Source organism: Clupea harengus, chromosome 15 (genome assembly GCF_900700415.2).
Source record: "Clupea harengus chromosome 15, Ch_v2.0.2, whole genome shotgun sequence".
Taxonomy (NCBI): Eukaryota; Metazoa; Chordata; class Actinopteri; order Clupeiformes; family Clupeidae; genus Clupea; species Clupea harengus.
Window position 1 is genome coordinate 10,709,996 of NC_045166.1, and position 6,629 is coordinate 10,716,624.

Below are 6,629 nucleotides of genomic sequence, written 5' to 3' on the forward strand. Positions count from 1 at the left end.
CAGCATGACACTTTTACAGCTACAAACGAGGGTCGGTGCCACCATGCTGGAGGAGTCGGGGGGAGAGGGGCCAAGCCGAGAGCACAGGCACTGTCAGGGGTGGGCAGCCATTTTTAGAGTCACACTTCTAGCCACCTCTAGCCAGGTGACACGTCTGCTAACAATGCCGTGGAGCTGTCAGGTCCTGTTATTCCTCCGACCTCCGTCACCTCAGAGTGACTCCAGACCCAGCCGGAGATGGTGCCACCACTGCCTTTTCCTCACCGCCACCACCGCCGCCACCACTGCCACCACCGCCACCACCGCCACCACCGCCACCACTCATCAGTCCTGTGACAGCAGAGCCTCCAACAGGATCAACGGCTTCCCTCGTGATTGGTCGCCAAGCACGCTGCATCTCTCCGGCACGCCTCACGGCCTCCCCCGGTCGCCCAGACAGTGCACACCGAAGGCACTCCGAGTGAGAGACAGACAGACAGACAGACAGACAGACAGACAGACAGAGAGAGAGCGAGAAGGGGAGAGGTCACATGACCAGTGCGTAGCGTGTCATTAGCATACCAGCGAGGTGACAGAGGCGGTAATTATGATTCTGTGACCCAGCTGCAGGCAAGGCCACTCTATCATTGTGCTCCCATTAACGTCTGTTCCCCCCCCTGCAGCAACCCTTAACCACCAGTCACCACTACCACTACTACCAATGCCCTAACCAGTGCTCCAAACACACACACACGCACGCACGCACACACACACACACACACACACACACACACACACATGCACGCACGCACGCACACATGCATGCACGCACGCACACACACACACACTCGTGTACTACAGAACTCACAGAAGTGTGCAAAACTGCACGTTATAGACTTGCACATTACTGGTACGTAGAGGATTAGAGACAGATATATGCACACACACACACACACACACACACACACACACACACACACACACACACACACACACACACACACACACACACACACTACCCCCACTGTGGATACCAGGAGAGATAATGGCTTCTGGAATTAGAGACAGCAGTGGTGGTGGTGGTGGTGGTGATGGTATGTGTGTGTGTGTGTGTGTGTGTGTGTGACTGTGTGTGTGTGTGTGTGTGTGTGTGTGGTTGTGTGTGTGTGTGTGTGTGTGTGTGTGTGTGTGTGTGTGTGTAGGGGGGGGGGGAGGGGGTTGACATGTCTCTGTCATGCCTGCGTTTGTACAGTTGGTTTAGTGTGTCACACGCCACGCTTTTGTGCACTGGGTCACTCTTTCCACTCGGCCCTTTCGGTGTGTACCATGTGCTCAGGCCACGCCTCACACACACACACACACACACACACACACACACACCACCTTCCCCCCACCCCAAACCCCATCCGCAGAAGGGCCCTGGCCTGGTGGTGCGGGTCGGGTTACGAGTCATTAACGGCCCCTGCGCTGGCCCATTCAGGGGAGTAATTAGCAGGGGGAAACGTGCATTCCCATGGTGACGCGAGGGAGCAAGTCATCACGCATCCCACACAAACACACACTCACACACACACACACACACACACACACACACACACACACACATATTTGCAGTGCGTGACCTTTATTCAACTGGATTCACTACTGCTTTTTAGAAGTAGACAGCACATCAATAAAAAAACAACAAACACACAGAGACAAATGTTCTACTGTGTTACAGTGCATCGTTTGTGACTTCGTGCCTGTGTGGCGAGCAAGCCTAGGGATAAAAACAATAGGATTTGAGTTTCAGGGGCAGTTAAAATAGCCCCCCTTCTCAGCAGGGGTAAGGGGGCAGGCAGCTGTCCCACAGTAAATTGAGAGAGAGATCAAGGTTCTGTGGGGGCCTGTCAGCTTCGAGGTCCCATAATCCACCCAGGCCACTGCTGCTGTAGCAGCCCCAGACAGCCAAAAGCAGGCAGGCCTTCGTCCCTCACACCCAAAAATATCCCCCCCCCCCCCCCAGATCCTTCGTCTGCCATTCTGCCCACCACCGCCTTCTTTCCAAGCGCGTATGGATGGACAAAGTGCCCGACTACGCGCGGGAACGCATTGTGTTGCTGCGGCCTCCCAGCGCCTCCTCACCACCATCCTTGGCTATTTGTGGTAGGGGTAGCAAAAAAACAATAATAGCCCGGCCAGAAAATACAAGGGGGTGGCGGGGGGGGGCACGGGGTTGGATATGGGGGGCGTGGGATGTGAGGTATAGGGTGGAAGGGGGGAGGAGAGGGGGGAGGAGTGAGGGGGGGGGGTGCAAAATAACAGTGGAGGTTTCCATTACAAAGGCCTCAGATGGACGGGAGGGCTGCTGCTTTGAAGGCCTATTCACGAGACGCGAGTTCCACATGGATCAGGTTGCCTTTATTTAGGCCCTACCTGGAAATGGAGGAGAGGCAAGGGACTTGTTTGATGTGACAGGCGGTGGCCATTCTTACCCTCTCCCCGCTCCCCAGCCCCCCCCATCCCCGCCCGGCCGACCGCACGCCCAACACCTGCCCGCATGGTATCACGTCCTTCGGCCCCTCGCGACCTCGCTCGACTCGGCTGCCTCTGTAGTAAAATTCCCACCTCACTAAACTCTGTGCTTAACACACTGTTTCACCCACACATTCTCCTCAGACTAATCGTCTTGCCCCTAACCCTTTCGTCTCCTGTTGCGCAGGCAACTGATTTAGTGAGTGAGTGAAGGAATGAATGAATGAATGAATGAAGGAATGAATGAATTTTGAAAAAGATGGTATTTGGTAATTTGGTATTGGGATTATTATGAACTACATTTGTATAAACTAGATAGCAATACAACAATTACCGTAACTGTAGCCATTTTGTTGTGTTTGAAACTAACTTTGTTACATTTCAAAGTGAATTACTACAAAATTGACCCCTATCCACAGAGGTTTGCACAGGCGATCATACTGATGAACTTTTACAGGTCGTGGCTATTTTCTGTACTTCTAAATTTCTATCTTGGTCAATGTAAGAGGTGTCAGTACATGCTATATGTTCATTGTCTTCAGGACACGCTGGGCAATCCAGATCTGCCACAACTTGATATGATATTACTTGTTTCATATACGTTTCATATTAGACTTCATATTAAGGGCAATTCATTTTGTGTACATTAAATTGTTTTATGTTTATATCTATCTCAAAAGAAATTGATGGCAGGGAGGATATCTTCTCAGATACGTATTGTGATCTGGTGATATCAGAACCATGATGGTGGGTCACTCTGAATGACTGAATATATGTGTCTATGTATATGTAAAATTGCATATGTTGTGCAACAACAAACCAGATTACTCAGATTACATACTTCTTTATACAGATTAGCAACTAGCATCATTTGAAAGGATGAGTGTCGCTGCCAGATGTGAGTCAATGTAGATGTGAGTTTACTAAAAGTTCTGAACAATCTGGACAGGTTGAACCATTAACTTTTAGACGACACCCCACATAGCCTTGGCTATAAAAATCAAGGTTATAGGCGGCTATAAACACTTGATTTATTCACGCAGAGGTGAGAAAATGATCAACGATTGAAACTTTGTGGAATTTCAATTTGGTGTGATTTCAAAACATGGTTACTCCCACCTGCTTTGTTCTATAAGCAAGGTAGTAGTGTCACTGCGAAGCTTAAGGTCCGCTTTTTCATTTAATACCTGCTTCATGTCTACACAATAATGACTGTGAGTAATAGAAATAGGAGTAATGAGTGTGTGGAGATGCAGCGATGGAGGCCGTTAATGACAAATTGCGCCAGACAGTCTGTTAGAGACTTAGGTCCCCGTTAGGTCTGGCCAGGGTCAGCCATAAAAACTTTTATGGTTGTTAGTGGAAGTCAGTGGAAAGAGTTTGAAAGTATTTCTCGAGGCTGTGCATTCTCATGAAGGAAGTCCGCTTTCCTTAGCAATCAAAGTGCATGGTTAAGTCGAGGCGAGTCGAGTTTGGGAAAACAGTAGGTATGGTGAATAATTTATCACAGAGAGAAGGTATTTTTTCCCAGTGTTATCGGTCTGTGAGAAGAGGTACAGCTCTGTTTCATATTGATTCCCAGGACTGTTAGCCTCGGGCCTCCCTAGTAAATTCCTTTACAGCATAGAGGTATACAGTGACACTCTTTTTTTTCCCTCTGCAAATCTACAGGGCTATTTTGAACTACATGTGTGAGGTGGCTGGAGGTCGTGGTGGGGATTTAGTAGCGTCTTGGTTTGGAGACTGGCTGTCCGGGGCTGCAGGGGCCTGACGGGTGTTGGCCTGTCGGGACTCCTGCCCTGGGGCCGCTTACAGAGACGCCGCAGGCACCTCGGTAAAGTGCATTCCCAGAGGCCTCGGCTCTCTCATCCGCAGCCAAAACAAAATCCCTGCTTGACTTTTCCCCACACCAGCATCACCAGCTGATAAACGGACTATGGATAGACTACCATGAAGGAAGCGAGAGAGGGATGGGGAGAGAGGGTCACGAAACGAAGAGAAAAAGAAATGAATGAGAGCCAGCGAGAGAGAGAAAGAAAGAGAGACAGGGTCAGGGAACAAGAATAAGAGAAGCGAAAGAGAGAGAGGGAGAAGGAAAGAAAGAAAGTGATAGATATAGACAGGGGAGAAGAGTAAGAGAAACGAAAAAAGAACAGCAAGACAGGATAAAGGCCTCCGTGACCCGCCCGTGTTACTGAGCAGGCTGTGGCCTGGCTTGCGTCTGGACGCTACACGGCCTAATTTGGAGTGACGGTGGGTCCAGCGGCAGGCTCCCACCTTGGGGTGATCACACATGGGCAGGATTAGCACTCCGCTGGGTTGCTGGGGGCCAGAGGCTAGGGGAGAGATAAGACCCCTGAGGTTCTCCTGATAGGAAACTCCGTCCACTATACCTGATTCTGATCCATGATCAATCAATCTCAATCTGCATCCTCTGCATCCCCCCCCCAGTTGTTTCCATATTTTCCTTATCTTGATTAGCTAGCTGCACACTCGGCCAATCAAAAGCACTGTCATCGCGTTGACTTTAATCAGGTGTGCTTGGAGCAGGGATAGACAGGAGACATGGGACAGGGGGCCCAGGGAGCAGAGGGGGTGAAGCCCCACTAGAGTGGGCTCCAACTGCTCCACTGCTCCCAGCATCCTGTCATCTTTAGCAGTGATATGGGGGCCACAAGTGTGCACATATTGTACAAACACAGATGGCACAGAATCCATATAATCTTTATACACAGCTGTGCTATGCTCTTTTTTCTGTGTGTGTGTGTGTGTGGGGGGGGGAGGTGGGGGGGTGTAAGTAGGCAACTGTGAATGATGAGTTTAGATACCAGAGAAGTGAAACCTAAAACGTAAGCCTCTTTAAGAAGGGACCTAACCTATAGTAATCTCCACAAATGGCATGGTTACTCTACAGTCACGCCAAGGCGCTATAGAACTGCAAAGAATCTCCTGCGCTGCCCCCTGTAATGGGCACTACATACACCAGGCCTCTTGACCTCTGAGAGAACTTCTCCTTCATCTCAGAGTGGCACGAAGGACCACTTGCGTCTCCAGCCCAATCCGGCCGCCGAGGCCAAGCCGTCCCTCCCTGAGGCGCTTATCGGAGCTCGCAGCTTGGTTCAATCGTCCAATATCAATCGCCCCTGCCGAGAAGAAAGAGCTGCCCGTTCCCCTTTCAGACGCACATTGTTTCGTCTGGCAGTGTTTATTTGGATGTAAATCAGCCAGCGAAAAGTGTTACATCCTGCCCTGTGTATGGAGGGCGGGAGACCGACCTCGGCCAGGAGGAAACTGGCGCTGCGAGATTGGGAGCCACGGAATGTTGTGCGAGGGAGTTGCTGAGGCTCTGGCTGAGGTGACATCATCCCCTCACTCCTGTATGCCCCTCGTCTCCCCTGTACCACCACCACTGCCCCCCCCCCCCCGCCACCACCACCACTACCTCCTCCACCCTCAACTCCTCAGCTTCTGAGGAAACAGGGCGTCCTGAGAGAGTGGCATGCTTTCCTCTCCGCTCTGCAACCCCACCGCACACCACACACACAACCCCCACCCCCAGACCCCCCCCCACCCAGCTTTGGGCACCCTCTCTCTCCCCTGTATCAGCTGCGATTGTACTGATTGCTGTTATTGTTAGCCACGCCGCTAATGCCACAGCATTGCCACATTGCGTCAACCTTTGAAAGATGTCTTCCGAGGAGGTCCACCCAGGAACTGATTGAATCGCTCTATTAGCTTATCATGCCTTCCTCATTGGGAGCTCTATGTGAGAATGCTAATGATGAGAAAGCTGTGATTTCATACTGATAGCGGAGGGACTTACCCTGGCGAGAAAGGGAGCTGTGGTCAGAGAGGTGTGTCTCGAAGGCAACAATGAGCTGTGAATACGGGAGGGGATGGGAGGAGAAAGTTCCCAGCACCGTGTTTGTGGGTGTGTGATTGAGTGAGTGGGTGTGTGTGTGTGTGTGTGGGGGGGGGTATTGTGTGCTATGCTGCACAGTGTGTACAATTGAATTAGTCTCCTGTAGCCTTGGATGGAAAGGCTTCTGCTGTGTCGATTAATCTTTCAAAAGCCGGCCTTGGAGTTCATGTAGAGCATATGATTGAAAAAGAACTTTTTTTGTATAACTAAATGA